Genomic DNA, 18,101 nt, shown 5'->3' with positions numbered 1-18,101 from the left:
AGACAGAGAGAGAAATAGTCAAAGGAGCAAAGCGAGAGGGAGTGAGGAGGTGGTGGGAAAGATGAGCAATTTATCAAATTCCTTTGCTAGGGGAGACTAATTAATTTGTTTCTGTGATTGCTTTTCCAGTCGGTGCATGCTCTCTCTCTCTTTCTCTCTCACACACACACACACACACACACACATATATACATTCGCATACCACCATCACCTAACTGACAGATCTTTGCACACACATTGACAAAAAGGTAAATCTCTTTCTTCATCTGCAGTCTCTTAATATTTGGTTCGACAACAAGATCACATTTTTCACACATGCGTCATCTGGCCTTTTTCTCCTCTCCTGAGAGTGTGTGTTTTCATGCCACATTTAACTGTTTATTAATCCTCGCTGTCTTTGTGTCACTTCTTATGCTGCAGACAGTTGTTAATTAAATTGTATTTAGGTGGTTTTCACCATGATTCATGATGAAAAGCGCAGCCAGTGAAATAAAAGCCCTGAGGTGCTCCCTTGCACAATATCTGCAGAGACTGAAAAAGCGCAAGGAGGAAGAAGACTGAGTCGTTTATTTGGCTAAATGCTAATGCATAAAGTTTATATCTGCCAATGAATGAAGACACAGAATGAGTAATTTGATACTAATGACATAAACATAATAATGGCAGTTAGAGGCCAATATTTATCTGATCAGTTACAAACTTAAAATTTTGAATGGCAGCAAAAAATGGTTTATATAGAAAATGTAAATACAATTGTTGGATGTGTATGTAACAGGTAATCTTTAGAGTTTTAGGGTTTTGTTTTTGTCATCCTAAAAACACATGTTAATACACAAAATCCAGGCCATGGATGGACAGATAGATGGATGGATGGATGTTGTTTCAGTGGGGAAGGAAGATGAGAAGCCATAGCTGAATTACCATCTACTCCGGCAGAGTAGCACGCTGAATTATTGTCTGAGGGCCAAGAAGATACCCAACAGATTTACTTTCACAGGTAGAGCATTACAGCTAATGCTGCAATGCTCCACTTGATATATCTAAAAAAAAATAAAAACTTTATTAGAACTGCTGTGGGATTATTTATATTGCAATGGACACAGAGACAAAAACGAAAAGGAAAAAAGAAGCAAGAAAGTGAGAAAGGTGGGGCAAAAAGGAAAAAGGGAGAGAAGGAGAAAAGAACAGAGGAGAGGAAGAAGAATGAAGAGAATACAAGATACCCTAGAAGTTTCCTTGTACACCTGCAGAAACACATCTATAACAACAGCAGTGTCACCGAAAAGTGCACAGTACTTATGAATGCAAGATGTATTTAGTGGTAAATGCAGCTCAATATAGAATATCTGTGTATCTGTTAACACCTGAATCCAAACACCTGTGGGTCTAAGTATGAGCACGCTTGTGTATAAAAGGTTTCTACATAAAAACACCGCAAGTGTGAGGAGCCAGACACAGAGGAGATCTGAGCCACAGACATTCCAGAGCACAGGAACCCAGGGAGGACCACTACAGTGAGCCGGCAAACACCAAACCACCCTGCCCCGGACACCGAAACCACCAATACACCAGTGGGCAGAGACACGAGCCACTGGCAGGGAGTGTGGCGGGGAATAAACAGACCCCATATTTGATGGGGGGCCTAAACTGAACCAGGAAAGGGAGCATCCCAAGACCCAACCTGACAGAAAAACTGGCACACACAGTCACAATCACACATTCCCACTCTCATGGTACACATAAAAACACTCACACCCACACACCCAACGTAAAGACAGTGTACGACGAAGGGATGTCGTACACTGTCTTTACACTGTCTTTAGTGCCGGCACTGCCCAAACCCGAACAACCGCAGCCCAGACTTCGGCCCCCAATGACCCCTGTCCCCATCCAGTAAGGAGGCCAAGAACAACAGAGCATTTGCCTTTGTGGTTTTAAACTCATCTAACCAGAGTACCTTCCTCCATACATTTGTGGAGTTGCACACATACCTTTTGGCAAACTCAAAATGTGTCTTCTTAATTGCTTTTTTCTGGCCATTCCTCTATGAAGGCTGGCTACAAGATGTGTGTTGCTTATTGTGGTCCTGTGGATAGATGCTCCAGTCTCCTATGTGGAACTCTGCAACTCCGTGTTGCTTCTCTGATTAATGCCCTACTTGCAATGTTTTTGAGTTTTGGTGGGTGGCCCTGTCTTGGGATGATTGTTGTGTTACCATGTGCTTTCGATTTGAAGTATTATGGATTTTATGGTGTTTCGGGAGGACATCAAAGATTTAAAAAATTTTCATAACCCCACCCTGACTTGTACTTCTCAACAGCATTGTCCCTGACTTGCTTGGAGAGGTCATTGGTCATCATGAGGTGATGCCTCTTGCTTAGTGTGTTGCAGCTTCTGGGGTCTTTCAGAAAAGGTGTGTTTTACAGATCATGTGACACTTAGATTGCACACAGATGGTCTTCATTTCACTAATTCTGTTACTTTTGAAAGTAATTGGCGGCATCAGAGCTTCTTAGGGGCTTTATATCAAATTTTCAGTTTTTTCTTTTTTTTATTATGTTTTGTATATATATGTATGTATATATATTTATATATACAGGGGTTGGACAATGAAACTGAAACAAACACCTGTCATTTTAGTGTGGGAGGTTTTATGGCTAAATTGGACCAGCCTGGTAGCCAGTCTTCATTGATTGCACATTGCACCAGTAAGAGCAGAGTGTGAAGGTTCCATTAGCAGGGTAAGACCACAGTTTTGCTCAAAATATTGAAATCCACACAACATTATGAGTGGCATACCAGAGTTCAAAAGAGGACAGGTAGTTGGTGCACGTCTTGCTGGTGCATCTGTGACCAAGACAGCAAGTCTTTGTGATGTATCAAGAGCCACGGTATCCAGGGTAATGTCAGCATACCACCAAGAAGGACAAACCACATCCAGCAGGATTAACTGTGGACGCAAGAGGAAGCTGTCTGAAAGGGATGTTCGAGTGCTAACCCGCATTGTATCCAAAAAGCATAAAACAATGGCTGCCCAAATCACGGCAGAATTAAATGTGCACCTCAACTCTCCTGTTTCCACCAGAACTGTCCGTCGGGGCTATAGCAACCGGGCTGCTATAGCCAAATCTTTGGTCACTCATGCCAATGCCAAACATCAGTTTCAATGGTGCAAGGAACGCAAATCTTGGGCTGTGGACAATGTGAAACATGTATTGTTCTTTGATGAGTCCACCTTTACTGTTCTCCCAACATCCGAGAGAGTTACGGTGTGGAGAAGCCCCAAAGAAGCTTACCACCCAGACTGTTGCATGCCCAGAGTGAAGCATTGGGGTGGATCAGTGATGGTTTGGGCTGCCATATCATGGCATTCCCTTGGCCCAATACTTGTGCTAGATGGGCGCCAATACACACAGCAAGACTGGTGAAAGATTGGTTTGATGAACATGAAAGTGAAGTTGAACATCTCCCATGGCCTGCACAGTCACCAGATCTAAATATTATTGAGCCACTGGGGTGTTTTGGAGGAGCGAGTCAGGAAACGTTTTCCTCCACCAGTATCATGTAGTGACCTGGCCACTATCCTGCAAGAAGAATGGTTTAAAATCCCTCTGACCACTGTGCAGGACTTGTATATGTCATTCCCAAGACAAGTTGACGCTGTATTGGCCACAAAAGGAGGCCCTACACCATACTAATAAATTATTGTGGTCTAAAACCAGGTGTTTAAGTTTCATTGTCCAACCCCTGTATATTTAAACAATTACAGGTAGGAATGTAACAAAATAGGTATAAAGCCAAGGAGGGCAAATACTTTTACAAGGCACTGTAAAGACCACTTGTCACTTGACAAGTCTGGGCAAAAAACAAAAAGAGTCATAGAGGAATGGCTCAAGTATATACATAAGCTTCTACCTGTCTGATTGAGTTGTGGAAGCTTTTTGCCCTCTGGTCACACTTTAATTAAACTCCTCATCTTTACGTTTCGCAAAGAGATGTTTAGTCAAAACAGAGAATAGAAAAAAATGTGCGCATCTAGGTCTATTTGTGTGTTTATTTGTCACTGCATATAATAAAACTCACCTTCATTTTTTCTACTTTGCACAGTGCCAATATGCTAGATCTTGCAGCCTAAATTGCAGGTTGCAGAAGTTTTCTTTTTTTTTTTTTTTATGAAGGATTTTTCTGTAGAGCAGAGCAGTGTGTCTTCCACTGCTGGTTTGGAACTGGCCGGTCACACTGGGAGGCTAAAACCCCCCAACCACTACTTCAGATGGGCCACTTTTTATCCTGACTTTCTGGATGCTCATTGAAGGATAGGTCACAGCTCACAGCAGTCTGAGAAGCAGCCAATTTCAAACAAGTCACTGTATGTATGTGAGTTTATGATGTCTCATACTCAGTGCCAAGACTGCAGCACCCATCCTGTGTGAGGAGATGTTACTTAATGAAAACAGCAGCATTATCTTACATCATACAAACAGGAAAAAGTCACAAGAGTTACTTTTATCTTTTAAATGGTCAGAGAAGCATAAAGGCATCTGGATCACCTGGCTCACAGCCACAACAAACTGGGTCTTAACACACTTTCAACATCACAGACTACAAGCCACTGGTGCCTGGGTGAACCAGAGGGACAATAATTGAAAGTTGGCTCGCTTCAGGGAGCATAACACAAAACCAAGAGGGGAACCAGGAGTGGTTTTGCTCTGTTTTTATGTTGGAGTTGGTAAGTACTTGGGATAGGTCAAAGGAGATGGTGGTCCTTGCCCAATGGCCAGACTCAGGGGTGGGGTAAACGGCACAGTGAGGGCAGCGAGAGGGTTAAGTCCTGACTGCCATGGCTAATGCTTCAATCTTCTTGCCCCCTCGCTACAACAACACAGGATCAACAAAGACAGGATCAACAAAGCTCCAGCCAAAATCCTCTGACGCACTGAAACAGAAAATTCCCAGTACTCCCTAGGCCGCAAAGGGAACGGCAAACACACAATTACACACAGACACACACAGATGCACATATCTCCGACTGCTTAGGGAACAACAAACAAAGGCTGTAAATACAGCTGCAGACGACTGGGTAGATAAGAGCCAATCCCCAGGCCCTGACTTGTTCTGAGGCTCAGTGGCTACTGACTGCCCTCTGCAGCTCGCTGCCTTGGCCATGCCTTTTGAACAGCACAAACACCTGCTGCTCAATGCTCTGAAGCATTCAACTAAAGCAACACTTTAGTTTTCCTATTCTGGGTGTACAAATCTTATTTTCATGTGAATCTATTAATTTACAGAGCCTTGAAAAAGTATTAATACTCCTTGATTTTTTTATTTTTTTTTATTTTACGTGATAATAGTTAATGTGATAAACCAATGCAAATAGCAACTGTGTGGAGAGAAAATGAAATACGGCTTTCAGAAATGTTTACAAATAATCTGCATTTGTTATAACCCCACTAAATTAATAGTAGAACAACCATACTGTGACATAGTGTGTGTTAAGGGGTGTGCCTCTACAAGCTTTTTACATCTAAGGACTGACATTGTTTACTGTTTTCTTTGCAAAATAGCTCAAGTTCAGTCTAATTGGTTAAAGAGCATATGTGAGCATCAACTTTCAAGTCTTGCTTAGATTTCTTAGATTTAGATAATTAGATTTAGGTCTGGACTTTAATTGACACTGCTATGCTTTGATCTAAACCATTACATTGTAGCTCTGCCTGTATGTTTAATGTTGTTGCCCTGCTGGACGGGGAACCTTCAGAGGCTTCTGGCAAACTCTCAATGGGCCTTCTTATGGTGTTCTTTCAGAAATTGCTTTTTTCTTGCCACTCTTCAATAAGGTCCAGATTTGTGGATAACATGATGAATAGATGTCATGTCAACCGATTCTCCCACCTGAGCTGTGGATCTCTGCAGCTCCTTCAGAGTAACCATGGGCTTCGTGGCTGCTTCTCTGGTTATTGCTCTTCTTGCCTAGCCTGTCGGTTAAGGTAGAGGGCCAGCAGGCATGCAGTTGAAACATACCCTTTCCATTTTCAGATGATGGTACTCTGGGAGGTGTTCAGAACTTGTTTTCGTAACCTAACCCTGCCTTAAACCTCTCCAAATCTTTTTCCCTCATCTGTCTGCTGTGTTTCTTGGTCTCCACTAATATTCTCTAGAAAATGTCTGAGGTTTTCATGGAACAGCTGTATTAATTCTGAGATGAAGTTACACACAGCTAGACTCTTATTACTGATTATTTAGTAATTAGGAGTATTAGGGTAAACTAGAACTGAATTTGCCACAATTTGTAGAATTTAATTAGCAAAAACAAAATAGAAAAGTATTTAGCATTTTATTTGTGTTGGTCTATCATATAACATTTCATTAAAATACACTGAAGTTCACAAAATGCGAGACAGTTTACGGGGGTATGAATTCATTTTTTCAAGGATTTTAAAGATTGCTAATGCCATTTTCATTTATCCAATTTCTAGACTTTTTATGAAATTAAAACAGATTTCAGTTTGTGTGTTTTGATGGAAAGGTGGAGACTCCCTGCAGTGAAAAACTTCAAGAGAAAGAAAAGCAAAAAACAAGTAATAGAGAGAGAAGGAGAAGGTGGGAGGTTTTCGCTGTTCTGGTTTTAGAGGGGTGTTTGATGTAATCCAGGAAGTTAGTTCAGTAACTCCATCCCTCCATCTCCACCCGCCCCCATACCCCGTCTCAGTAAAGGACAGGAGAAGGAGGGATGAAGGAGGCCCTTGTCTAGAGAGCCAGGGGTTTTCCACATCTGTCCTCCGCATTGTAGGCAGCCTCTCTAAACAGCCCTGGAGTCTGTTATGGCTGGGGGAGGCACACACACATGAATACACACAGCAGCTTTGTCTGAGGGAACCTTGTGGAACGCTTTAACACTGATTGCAGTTAAGCATTAAATCATCCATACTACAGTTACCAGTGAGAGAAAACACATCAGAGCACAATTCATAGCTGGGAGATGTCTGTGTTTGGTGCATGTGTGGAGGAGTGTGTGTGTGTTTATGAAATGCCAGTCACGCAAAACTGCTTTGACTGTTGAAGGGATCCTTGTTTTTCTTCTACTTTTCCTCTTTTTTTCCCCTTAAATTCTCTCAAACACCTATTTGGGTCTTCTGTCTGTAGAATATTTGAGACATTACCCCCTCACCCCACTCTGTGCTCATTCCCAAATAACCTGCAACCCCTGCAGATCCTTTCAATGAGCAAACACATCATTTATAAACTTTCACTGAATAGGTGTCAGGCTTGCAGCCTCAGCTCGGTGAAGGAGGATCCATCCATACCTGCTTACATCTGCCCCTTGTGGTTAAAAACTATACTGAAAAACAAATTACAATTTGAAATCTGAATGGTGTCACAATTTATAATTAAAAAAATACATGTAATTTTCCCATAAAAGTAATTGTTGCGCAAGATAATAAAAAAAAAGAAACAACATTATTTTTTTTCATTAGAAGCTGCAAACAAAATGGTCTGCAGTGCTTGATCTTTACTACGTTCACTATACAACTGCAAACCTCATTAAAATCTAAACTCAGTAGAAAGACAACTGTTCCATAAAGGCCTTAGATGTCGTAGAACATTGGTGAACAAACAGCATCATTAAGAGCAATGACGAGAGCAGACTTGAGATAAAGCTGTGGAGAAATTAAAAGTAGGGTTAGGTTATAAAACATCATCCTAACCTTTGAACAGTACTGAATTAATTAGAAGATGGATGGAGGTAAATACTGAGCTATCCTGGAAGAAACCTTGTTAAGGGGGATGCTGACTGGGAACATCGAAGTGGCTCCTTTATTATACATTAGATGCGTCCGGCTTAAAAGGACCAAGACGGGACAAGATACTGGACTCTAGCCTTGTATAGCTCAGTTAGAAGCATTGACACTCAATAGAACTGTAAAAGCAAAAGGATCGCTGGACACTGCACCTTTTAGCAACAGCTGCCTACCAGATGCTAGCGTGGATTGTGTGATAGAAAATAATAGGAGCATGTTTTTTTTACGTATGTCTGGATGTGCATTTTCCTTAAGAGGCTCCAAAAGACTTAAAACTAAGGTTGAGGTTCACTTTGTATGCAGTAAACGTACCACCAGCACTACTATGCATTCTATTAAAAAGGCCCAGTTAATTTCAAGATTTTAATACAGTTGAAAATCTTTGCCCTGACTTGAAAACTAGAATTAGCAAAATGTTCAGTCTCTAGGTTTGCCAAGCTGGTAGGGACATACCCCAAAAGACTTGTGGCTATAATTATATTGAAAGGTAATTACACAAAGTAAGAAAAAAGGACACTGGTGGACTAAATACAAACGCATGCCACACATTTTAAATTTCCATTTGTAAAAACCTCCCACTATGTGTTGGCTTGTCATATAAAATACAGATTGAAAATACATTGAAAAAGCTAAAATGTTAAAGGACTATGAATACTTTAGTGAGGTACACTTTGTTAGACAGCGGAAGCCTGTTAAATAGTGCCTTTTACAAAAACAAGGCTTTTAATTTCTTGGTTAGAATTTGTTCCATATCGGTTTCTTAGCAAGGCAGTCACTCAACATTATTTCTTTCATTCTCTCTATTTCAACAATTTTATGCCAATCTAGGCAGGCTGATAAGTCATTGTAGTGGGCGTATGACAGTCAAACACATTTCAGAGTAATTGCCACCTCATAACGTCATAATTACCATACACGCTGCACCCCTCACATCTGAGAGGCTTGACAATAATGGAAAAGCTGTAATGATAGGTGCGTATCATGACACAGGCAAATACACACACACACACACACACACACACACACACACACACACACACACACACACACACACACAGAAAACAACATTGTTCCCACATGTCTGCCCTAGCTCTGGCACTGACTTTTTGCCAATTCTCCTAATGTAGATATCTCCCATTTAATTCAATTAAAAATCTTAAACAACTTAATTGGAAACAACTGGCTGCAAAATTAAATTACATAAACAAAACTGCTCTGACAGATTTTGTCTAATATTAGGCATCTGGGCCTTATTAGGATCCAGTAATAGCAGCTTTACCACATAGGGAAGACAGGGCAGCAAGCTATTTTCTGCTGTATTAGCTTTGACTGGACACGCAACAACTAGGTAGATTATGTGTATGTGTGTGTGTGTGTGTGTGTGTGTGTGTGTGTGGTGTGTTTGTGTGTGTGTGTGTGTGTGTGTGTGTGTGTGTGTGTGTGTGTGTGTGTGTGTGTTTGTGTGTGAGAGAAATAGAGAGCTGCACACTCAACAACAGAGTAATGTTTATTTATCCTCTATTAGGGAAGGAGCAGACATTAAACTGAAAAAGGACCTGCTCCGAGTGTGGATTTTCTTTTTCCCTCTCACTAGGCCTGATGAAGAACATGTGGGAATGAAACAATGTTAAAAGGTAGAGGGGAGAAAAATGCTGGTGAAGTACATGTGCTAAGAAGTGTTAAAAAAGCTTTTTACTCAGGTTTTGTTGAGATCTCGTGCAAAGAGCAATAAGAAATTGCGACGATATTTCTTGCCAAAGCCAAGCAGCGACTCGAGTGAGAAATGCCAAAATGTTATTATTATCAATGGACTTGAACGTGAGGTCTTTAAGCAAGCCACCCTGTTTGTGATGTTTATTTAGTTTAAAAGGAAGTTGCTCTTTAGTTGTTTCCCTTTTGTGCTAATTAAGTTCTCTAAAGACAATGTTGTGGGGCTGGTCAGCAAGTCTAGCTTAGCATAGCATTGATGAAGACCTTAAACACTGTTAAATCATTTGCAATTCAAGATTTTGGCAACTAAGTAGAAAAAAATAGAGTGGAAAAGAAGAATTGAACAGTTTGTAAGCACTGATAAAATACCATTAATGGCTAATCTCTAATGTTTTTTTTTTTTCTTTAGTTTTCATACGTTTGATATGGTTTTCAATCAACAGGCCTGGTGGAGCAGTTAACACCTTTGTCCTGCAGCAACAAGGTCCCGGGGTAGCATGAGGTTTAAATGTTTCTACCTGTGCATGAATGTTCTCTTTGGCTTCTTTCCACAGTCCAAAAACATTCATGTCTGAGGTTTGTTTGTCCTGTGTGTCTCTGTCTTCCCCCGTGATGGACTGACTACATGGTTGCCTCTCACTCATTGACTGCCGGAGAGGGTACCAGGTGACTGGTTGGAGTTTTAACCCTATGATCCACTGAGGAGCCTTGAACAGCCGGTAAAACGGGGGTCTTGGCAGCTTTGTGCATGTAGGATGGATTAGCATTCTGGACGTGGAGGGGCTCTATGCTGCTGGAAGACTTTTGAAAGAGGACTGATCCCATGGTAGCACCTGTTGCTCAACAAAAATAGTTAGAACTAAACATTCTTTCATGTCAGTCTCTAAAAAAATCATTACATTTGTTACGAGTCAAAAAAGTGACTCGTGATAAGAGGCACGCCTGATTGAGTCATGTATTTTGGTAAATTTACAATATTGCACAAAAGAAAATACACATGAAATTCTCTAAAACAAACTGTGATTTGTGAAGTCCTCATTTGGAAGAACAAACACAAAACCTGGGAATTTTTAGTTCTACCTAAAATGCCACATTCTTACAGGAACGATTTTTCTGTCTTTGTGAGGACCCAAATCTATAATGCAATCATATTCATCTTCTCTCGCTTTAAACTTGACTTTACTTGATGCATCAGGATAACTGAACACTCAAGACCCCAAACTAACAGATTAAACTCAGTTTTTTTTTTTCACCAAGATTTTATTGATCATGAGCAGAAAAACTGCAGCTGCATTTTGTTACATTTCTCTTACAGATAAGTAGCTTAACAACAACATATTAAATGACATGATTGACGGTTTTGTCAGCTAATGAACTTAAACAATATCAGGTTTGTATTAAAGAGGGACATCAAGGTGTTTTAATCTCCTTGTGACAACAATTTTACATTAGCACCTGGATTTACAGTTTACAGATTCACATGACAAAAGAACTAGAATTTTGCCCAACTTTGACAGGATTTTGGACTGCAATATTTCTGTAGTTTTTTGGATCATACTCCTGAAACATCACTCTAAATAACAACCTGGGAATATTTGGACTCTTCTTAGAGTCACGTCAGCTGCCACTCTATATTTAGTTTCCGTTTGGGATTAATAAAGTATTTTTTAACTGAATTTCATTGAATGTTCAGACGGCTGTGCATCTTGGAATGGCGGTGTCAAAGAAACTCATCGTTTTGACTTGGAAGTCTGCTACCCAACATAGTTTTGAACACTGGCTCAGTGAGACACTGTCTATTTTACAAAGGGGAAAAACTTTGAATAAACTTAAAGACATATTTGACAGAATGTGGGGGCCTGTTTTGGCTCACTGTAACAGTGTAACACTCATGAGGACATCTTATATCCTTCCATTTTATGTCAGCTTCACTATAAAACAGTTTGAATGTTTCCTACATTCACCTTGATCACAATTGTGAACTATAATTCTTGTTTGTTTTTTCTTCTTTTCTTTTAAACATTTTCATTGTCTGGCAGCCAGTATGTTTGTTGCTTAGTTGTTGTTTTATTTATGCAATGTTCTTTGTAAGTTTTTTATTAAAACGGATGCACATGGGTAAAGTTATTAAAAGCAAAGTTAAGCTATTAAAATTAGCTTTACAATTAAAAAATGTGCAGAAGCAAGTATTTCTGCACATTATTCAGTATAACTATGGGTTTTGACTGTGCAACAACAGTTTAAAGGGCAAAACAAAAACGGGTGCCAAATCCTGCCTGCAATGACTTGATGGTTAAAAGAGGTTTAAAAAGTGACCACAATTATAATTATAGTTTAATGGTATACATTTTCAGTCAAAATTTCAGTTTGGTTTTCTGATGACAAAATTATTAAAATATTTGAATGAGGGCATCTGATTCAACAGATGTTAATATGTAAATGACATCATTAATATATATATATATACAATACAGACCAAAGGTTTGGACACACCCTCTCATTCAAAGAGTTGTCTTTATTTTCATGACTATGAATATTGTAGCTTCACACTGAAGACATCAAAACTATTAATTAACACATGTGGAATTATATACTGAACAAAAAAGTGTGAAACAACTGAAAATATGTCTTAAATTCTAGGTTCTTAAAAGTAGCCACCTTTTGCTTGTCTTTGTGCAGCGCAGAAGAGGTGAACGGATGGACTCTACATGCCTGGTTCCCATCGTGAAGCATGGAGGAGGAGGTTTGATGGTGTGGGGGTGCTTTGCTGGTGACACTGTTGGGGATTTATTCAAAATTGAAGGCATACAGAACCAGCATGGCTACCACAGCATCTTGCAGTGGCATGCTATTCCATCCGGTTTGCGTTTAGTTGGACCATCATTTATTTTTCAACGGGACAATGACCACAAACACACCTCCAGGCTGTGTAAGGGCTATTTGACCAAGAAGGAGAGTGGTGGGGTGCTGCACGAGATGACCTGGCCTCCACAGTCACCGGACCTGAACCCAATCGAGATGGTTTGGGGTGAGCTGGACTGCAGAGGGAAGGCAAAAGGGCCAACAAGTGCTAAGCATCTCTGGGAACTCCTTCAAGACTGTTGGAAAACCATTTCAGGTGACTAACTCTTGAAGCTCATCAACAGAATGCCAAGAGTGTGCGGAGCAGTAATCAAAGCAAAAGGTGGCTACTTTGAAGAACCTAGAATATAAGACATATTTTCAGTTGTTTCACACTTTTTTGTGCAGTATATAATTCCAAATGTGTTAATTCATAGTTTTGATGCCTTCAGTGTGAAGCTACAATATTCATAGTCATGAAAATAAAGAAAACTCTTTGAATGAGAAGGTGTGTCCAAACTTTTGGTCTGTAGTGTATATATACATACATATATACAGGGGTTGGACAATGAAACTGAAACACCTGGTTTTAGACCACAATAATTTATCAGTATGGTGTAGGGCCTCCTTTTGCGGCCAATACAGCATCAATTCGTCTTGGGAATGACATATACAAGTTCTGCACAGTGGTCAGAGGGATTTTAAGCCATTCTTCTTGCAGGATAGTGGCCAGGTCACTACGTGATACTGGTGGAGGAAAACGTTTCCTGACTCGCTCCTCCAAAACACCCCAAAGTGGCTCAATAATATTTAGATCTGGTGACTGTGCAGGCCATGGGAGATGTTCAACTTCACTTTCATATTCATCAAACCAATCTTTCACCAGTCTTGCTGTGTGTATTGGTGCATTGTCATCCTGATACACGGCACCGCCTTCAGGATAAAATGTTTGAACCATTGGATGCACATGGTCCTCAAGAATGGTTCGGTAGTCCTTGGCAGTGACGCGCCCATCTAGCACAAATATTGGGCCAAGGGAATGCCATGATATGGCAGCTCAAACCATCACTGATCCACCCCCATGCTTCACTCTGGGCATGCAACAGTCTGGGTGGTACGCTTCTTTGGAGCTTCTCCACACCGTAACTCTCTCGGATGTGGGGAAAACAGTAAAGGTGGACTCATCAGAGAACAATACATGTTTCACATTGTCCACAGCCCAAGATTTGCGCTCCTTGCACCATTGAAACCGATGTTTGGCATTGGCACGATTGACCAAAGGTTTGGCTATAGCAGCCCGGTCTTGTATATTGACCCTATGGAGCTCCCGACAGACAGTTCTGGTGGAAACGGGAGAGTTGAGGTGCACATTTAATTCTGCCGTGATTTGGGCAGCCGTGGTTTTATGTTTTTTGGATACAATCCAGGTTAGCACCCGAACATCCTTTTCAGACAGCTTCTTCTTGTGTCCACAGTTAATCTTGTTGGATGTGGTTCGTCGTTCTTGGTGGTACGCTGACATTACCCTGGATACCGTGGCTCTTGATACATCACAAAGACTTGGTCACAGATGTGCTAGCAAGACGTGCACCAACAATGTGTCCTCTTTTGAACTCTGGTATGTCACCCATAATGTTGTGTGCATTTCAATATTTTGAGCAAATTTGTGCTCTTACCCTGCTAATTGAACCTTCACACTCTGCTCTTACTTGGGCAATGTGCAATCAATGAAGACTGGCTACCAGGCTGGTCCAATTTAGAATCAGAATCAGAATCAGAAAATCTTTATTGCCAAGTACGTTTTTGGACATACAAGGAATTTGTTTTGGCGTAGTCGGTGCAATACAGTACAAATTAAACAGTATAAACATATCTACAATATAATATAAATATATGTGCACAGTTTTAAGTGAGTGAGAGTAAATATAGAGCAGTATTGGGTGTGAGAGCAGTACAACAGTGCAGGTGTTCACTGTGCAATTATGGCAGTGCAAGTAAAGCAGGAGTCCCAGCTGAGCGTTAATGTAACGCATAGAGTTACAAGTTACAAGTGTCCTGTCAGCAAAAAGGGGGGGTGTGGGGGAAAGGGAGAGTGTCAAGGTGGTTTCCGGGCTTTGTTAACCAGGCTGATGGCAGATGGGAAAAAACAGTTCTTGTGGCGTGAGGTTTTGGTCCGGATGGACCGCAGCCTCCTGCCAGAGGGGAGAGTCTCAAAGAGTCTGTGACCGGGGTGGGAGGGATCAGCCAGAATCTTCCCTGCCCGCTTCTGGGTCCTGGAGGTGTATAGTTCCTGGAGCGACAGTAGACTGCAGCCAATCACCTTCTCAGCAGACCGAATGACACGCTGCAGCCTGCCCTTATCCTTGGCTGTAGCAGCGGCGTACCAGATGGTGATGGAGGAGGTGAGGATGGACTCAATGATGGCTGTGTAGAAGTGCACCATCATAGTCTTTGGCAGGTTGAATTTCTTCAGCTGCCGCAGGAAGAACATCCTCTGCTGGGCTTTCTTGATGAGGGAGCTGATGTTTGGCTCCCACTTGAGTTCCTGGGAGATGATGGTTCCCAAGAAGCGGAGAGATTCCACACTGTCAATTGTGGAGTCACAGAGGGTGATGGGGGCAGGTGGGGCTGGGTTCTGCCTGAAGTCCACAACCATCTCCAATGTATTTAGAGCGTTGAGCTCAAGGTTGTTCTGGCTGCACCAGTCCAACAGATGGTCCACCTCCCATCTGTACGCGGACTCGTCACCATCAGAGATGAGTCCGACCAGGGTGGTGTCGTCCGCAAACTTCAGAAGCTTGACAGACTGGTGACTGGAGGTGCAGCTGTTGGTGTACAGGGAGAAGAGCAGAGGAGAGAGAACACAGCCTTGGGGGGAACCGGTGCTGATGGTCAGGGAGTCAGAGACGTGCTTCCCCAGCCTCACGCTCTGCTTCCTGTCAGACAGGAAGTCAGTGATCCACCTACAGGTGGAGTCGGGCACACTCAGTTGGGAGAGCTTCTCCATATATATATATATATACATATACAGCTTCACAGTGGCTGATCTGTAACAATAGTCAAGTTTCCATTCACAATCTTATGAGCTACTTCTGCAGTCAAGGTTAGCTCTCTGTCGAAAAACCCTCTTCTCTCCAAACTTTTCCTCTGATCTCCACCTGACACTCTGTCTGTCTGTCTGTCTGTCTGTCTGTCTGTCTGCCTGCCTGCCTGCCTGCCTGCCTGCCTGCCTGCCTGCCTGTCTGTCTGTCTGTCTGCCTGCCTGCCTGCCTGTCTGTCTGTCTGTCTGTCTGTCTGCCTGCCTGCCTGCCTGCCCGCCCGCCGGCCCGTCTGTCTGCCTGCCTGCCTGCCTGTCTGTCTGTCTGTCTGTCTGCCTGTCTGTCTGTCTGTCTGTCTGCCTGCCTGCCTGCCTGCCTGCCCGCCCGCCCGCCCGCCCGCCCGCCTGCCTGTCTGTCTGTCTATCTGCCTGCCTGCCTGCCTGCCTGCCTGTCTGCCTGCCTGCCTGCCTGCCTGCCTGCCTGCCTGCCTGCCTGCCTGCCTGCCTGCCTGCCTGCCTGCCTGCCTGCCTGCCTGCCTCTCCCACTCACTGCTCTCATTCCCCTGCTGTGGTTTCAGCCCATGTCATCACATCACAGTCGACAGCTCTAATCACTGTGCAGAGCGGACAGGCTGTAAAACATGGCAGGGACTGACAGGCAGGCTCAACACTCGCACCTTTCATCTGGCAGGAGCACGCACGCTCTCACATATGTACACCCAGCGTGTACATAGAGTTGTAGATGCACAAGGGCAAGCATGCACATACTTGTATATGGAGCGCATGTTTGCGTAAAACAAAGATGATACTCAGATTTATGTAGATCACATTTTTCTGGGTTTTAATTATGCTTTGAACTGTTCTTTTCCAGGGTGGGAAAACATATCTAATTGGATTTTCTCTAATCCTGAAAACTGCTGGAACACCAGTGTGACAGTGAGGTGCGTTTTTAACTGCCATAGAGAGCGAGAGAGTGCTGACCATTAATAATAATAATCATCTTTATTGGTCATTGCACATGTACATTACAACAAAATTTGTCCTCTGCATTCAACCCATCCCTTACAGGGAGCAGTGGGCTGCCATTGTGCAGTGCCCGGGGAGCATTCTGGGGCTAAGGGTCTTGCTCAGGGACCCAGAGTGGCAATCTGTGGGATATGAACCAGGCCCCTTGTGTCCCCTCTGGAACACAAACCTCCTGTTCTAACCACTAGGCCACCACTCCTACCATGTGGCACCTGTTCCAAAGCTAACTCCTTACAGCCTCCCACATGGACAAGACAAATGTTTTCTAGAGTAAATCTTTTATGGTCAGATGAGACAAAGATTGAGCTATTTGGCCTCAATAAGAAGAAGAATGCTTGGAGGTGTGAAGGTGCGCTTCTCAAACAGAAGAACACTGTAGCAGCTGTCAAGCATGATGGTGGTAGCATCATGCTGTTTTTTTTTTTACTGCTATCAGTGTGTGTGCAACAGCAAAGAAAGAGAACTACTTCCATGTTTTTCGACTTTACCCCAAATCCGATTGGAAGATGACTCAAAAACACAACTCACTCGGTTTTTGGAATGGATGAAGCTGGCTATGATTAAGCTTTTGGAATGGTATCGACCTCAACCTTGGTGAAAATGTATTGACACCGCTTAAAGGCAAAGCAATTTAAATGAATTCTACCTTTCTGCTGCAATGCGTGGTAAAATATCCTGCCAGGAAAACGACAGAAATGTGTTAATGGCAACCAAACGTGAGTGGTCATGGCACATCTCGCAAAGTGATGTCTAATAGTAGTGGGGCTGTATGCCTACTTTAGAGCTTGTAGTGTACTATGTAAAAATCCAAACAAATTCAAACTGCTGCCCCCTTTAATTGTTTTTGAACTTTATTAAAGTTGGTATTTAATCATTCCATCCTAAAAAAAGAACAATTCAGATAAATCATATCACATTCATGCTCATGATGTGTAAGTAAACTTTTCAAAGGTACTGCACATGGGGCTTTTCTCTACAGCACTGCATTCAGATTGTGAAGATAAGTTTCACAGATTTTGATCTATTATAAAGAAATGTTATGCACTCTATCTTGTACAGTTTTTCTTGGGGTAATATCCTTGGTTTTCACATGTGGCAGAGTATTCTGATAAGCGATTGGAAGACAGAGAGAGTCCTGTGTGTTTCACACAAATTGTATTACATATATTGGAAAAAACTGATCAATTCAGCTTCCTTTTGTACTTGTTGGCCCAAAACAACTTGTGAGGCATTGATTAGAGCGGCAATATCTATTCCAAAGAGCATAGTTTAAGCTACTGCTTAGTAATGATTTGAAACAATGAACCCTGTTGTTACAGTGACATTTTAACTCCTGTCATGGGGCATGCAAACAGTATTTAGTAGCTGGCACATTTCCAGTAATGTACTGTCCCCTGTCTTTGTGAAATAAAATGGAATAAAATTTTATGTCTTAAAAAAAATTATGTCTGTACTTCAAATTTACCATAATTAGAGATCATCTTTAAAATAAAATAAAAAGCAATTTTCTACTGCTCTAGCTTGGATTGGAGATTTATTGCCTTTCCCAACTGTTTTGCTATTACTGGCACCAATCTGAAATAGTGCTTGTGCAACTTTTAGCATTTCATTTAGTTAGTTGTTAGTTTAAATTGGAATCTGCGCTTGTGTAGCTTTAAGCTTTAGAGTAGTTCTTAATTCATTTTTCA

The sequence above is a fragment of the Girardinichthys multiradiatus genome, chromosome 20 (assembly GCF_021462225.1).
Source record: "Girardinichthys multiradiatus isolate DD_20200921_A chromosome 20, DD_fGirMul_XY1, whole genome shotgun sequence".
NCBI lineage: Eukaryota > Metazoa > Chordata > Actinopteri > Cyprinodontiformes > Goodeidae > Girardinichthys > Girardinichthys multiradiatus.
The sequence above is the reverse complement of the archived record's forward strand: the minus strand, read 5'-3'. Positions refer to the sequence as shown.